Here is a 3,255-nt window from a genome sequence, read left to right as displayed (position 1 = left end):
CCCTCTCTCTGCCCCTCCCCCACTCATGCTCTGTCTCTCTCTCTCTCTCTCTCTCTCTCTCTCTCTCAAAAATAAATATTTAAAAAATTAAAAAAAATAAAGTTGTTATGAGCATGATATTCTGTAAAAAAATACTTGAATAATTATTATACTAGCGTTTCATCCAAAAATAATCACTAACTTGCTATAACATTCTTTTTTCCCCCTTGTTTTGCAGCTATAGTATCAATTGGCAAATACCAGCTGTACAGTTGATCTGTACCTCACTGAACTTTTAGTTCTTTCTCCAACCCACATCCCATTCTCAACTCTCACTCGCTTACCTCCATGTCCCTTTGTTCCATTCTGTTGTATCCACCCTCGTGTTTCCAAACTGAATCAACTGCTGCTGATTTTAGAATTGTTGGCAAAGTGTGGCAGTGAGAATAAAAATTTGTTCTGGGATATCTGAACATGTGGGTGAGGTAGAAACCAAAGGATATTTTCCTGCCCCAAGCACATCTTATTGCCTCGTAGATTTCTCGCTCGCCCCTCATACCATGACTCCCCCATGGGACAGGGCTTGGTTGTAAAGAATCAGCTGATCTGAGTGCAAGCAATATGCAGTTCCATGCATACCTGCAGCTGCAGGTGTATACTGAGCCCTACCTTCTGTGCAGCTTGCCCCAGCATTATGGGCTATGAGTTGCAAGGTTCTCTTTTTCAGATCAAGCATAGACACCCTGTCACCCAATCTTATGCTTTTGTTAAAACATAAAAGTTTTAGGAGAGTCTCCAGCTGAGAAGGAATACCTCCTTTCCTAACAACATGAGTGAATCTAAAGGGCATTATGCTAAGTGAAATTAGCCAGACAGAGAAAGACAAATTCTGTATGATTTCACTTAAATGTGAAATCTAAAAAAAAGAAAAAGTTGAACTCATAGAAACAGGATGGTAGAAGAGTTGGGGAGATGCTGGTCAAAGGTACAAGCCCTCAGTTATAACATGAATAAGCTCTAAGGATCTAATGTACAGCGTGGTGATTAGTTAATAGTATTGTGTTGTGTACGTGAACTTTGCTAAGAGAATAGACCTTAAGCATTCTCAGCAAAAAAATAAATTAAAAATTTTAAAAGTAGCTTTATATAACTTGGTATATATGTTAACCTAATTGTTAACCTCATTTCACAAAATATGTCAAATACTGACATTATATTGTACACTTTACATATAAACAGTTTAATTGCCAATTATACCTCAGTAAGATGAAAAAAATCACTGATGCAGACTCTTCTTGTTGGGGTGAGATTTCCATAGATACACAAAGCTAGAGATGGCATAAATATTAATATGGGTATCATCCTTCCAGAGTTCACAAAATATATTTATTTTTTCTCCATTTGAGAGGTTTGCAGAAGTTAAATAACTGACTGAGGTTGCTCTGTGTGGTAGGCAAAGTAATGGTGTCCTAAGGATGTCCACACCCTAATCCCTGGCCCCTGTGAACGTTACCATACATGGTGAAAGGGACTTCATAAATGTATTTAAGGTAAAGACCTTGAGATGGACAGATGATTCTGGATTATCTGGGTGAGCCCGATGGAATCACCAGGGTCCTTATAAGAGAGAGCAGTAGAAGATTCCATGAGAGAAGAAAAAGATTGGAGTGATGGTAGGGAATGGTTATGAGCCAAGGAATGTGGGAGCCCCTAGAAGCTGGAAGAGGAAAGGAATGGACTGTCCTCTGGAGGGTCCACAAGGCACCAGCCTTGTGGGCAGTTTGATTATATCCCTGCAAGGCTCATTTTGGGCTTTTGAGCTCCAGAACTGTGAGAGAATAAAGGTGTACTTTAAGACACTAAATTTTTGGTAATTTGTTAGAGCAGCAACAAGATTACTAATGAAACCAGAAAATGCTCGCTTTCAGTGTTTTCAGTGCCAGGGTAGGCTTGATATGCTTGTTACTCAGCACTCATAGTACTTGTGCTGTTAGGGTCTTGCTGAAATTTTTCAAAATTCCACATCACCAGGTAGGCGTTATATCAAGTCCAAGTCTTTTCTTAAAGAGGAAGCAAGAAGTCTTTGTAAATTATATAGTTTAGAAATTTTCTTTCCAAATTATAGCTACCAAGGGAAATTTCTACTTTTTTCAGTTGCCCGCATAGGCAATCTCTTTGGGCTTGGACAATTTTTTAATTATTCCTTGAGTAATTATCTTTATCATATTAAGGATGACTATAATTTCATAGAAACTATTTTTTTAAAAGTTCTCAAATGGAATGGACTTAGTAGATCCTAAAAGTATCCTGCAACTCTAAAATCTTATTTCCAGCAGGGATTGTCCTGTTTTACACAGTTTCACTGAAAGTATAAACACCAAAATATAGTCTATATTATAGTTTCTAACCAATGGTCCCATTTTGCCTCCAGTAAATCCTAAGATGATAATGATAGATTTGCCTTTTGGCAAAATCTCTTCAGCCAATTTGCAATTTATATGGCAGAGACTAAAAGAAAATTGATTTTTTTTTCTACAAGGAAGATTGTAAAGCTAATTTCTCTAATGCTTTATGATTTGCATAAGCCAAACTTAAAAGATTATACATATTCAAATTTCAGAATTCTAGTGATTACTTAGGTTTCCTGAAAGAGTTTCAGAAAGAGAAAAAAGGAGCAGTCAGTCCTATTTCGGGGCAGACAAGTGTTATTACAGTTTAAAGAAGGTGTTGTTTTTTTTTTTTTTTTCACAAGACTTCACCCATGGATATTGTTTTGGGTAGATGTGGGAAATTGTGTCAGGAGTAAGAGAAACCATCTAAGAAGAAGAAATAGGACTGTTTGGGCTGAGAATAGGTTTTCCATTGTGTATGTCCTTGTTGGCCAGCCTCGCACAACTTCCAGAGCAGTCAAGTTTTAGGAGTGCCTGGGATCAATAAACTCCAAGAGTAGAAAGAAGAGAAAGACAAACGCAGACTCACCCTCATATGTTTGCCACTATAGTCAGTTCCTAGAACAGTGCTTGACACATAGTAGACACTAAAAAGTATTTTTAGAATCCGTGTATGAGTGAGTAAATATAAAAGGAGTCGTGGGGCACCTGTGTGGCTCAGTTGGTTAAGCATCCAACTCTTCAGCTCAGCTCAGGTCATGATCTCATGGTTCCTGGGATCGAGCCCCACATTGGGCTCTGTGCTGACAGCATGAAGCCTGCTTGAGATTCTCTCTCTCTCTCTCTCTCTCTCTCTGCCCCTCCCCCACACTCTTTCTCTCAAAAT

Source organism: Lynx rufus, unplaced genomic scaffold, assembly GCF_022079265.1.
Source record: "Lynx rufus isolate CCGP_SWC_20201006 ecotype Redwood Valley unplaced genomic scaffold, mLynRuf1.p SCAF_1, whole genome shotgun sequence".
Lineage (NCBI taxonomy): Eukaryota > Metazoa > Chordata > Mammalia > Carnivora > Felidae > Lynx > Lynx rufus.
The sequence above is the reverse complement of the archived record's forward strand: the minus strand, read 5'-3'. Positions refer to the sequence as shown.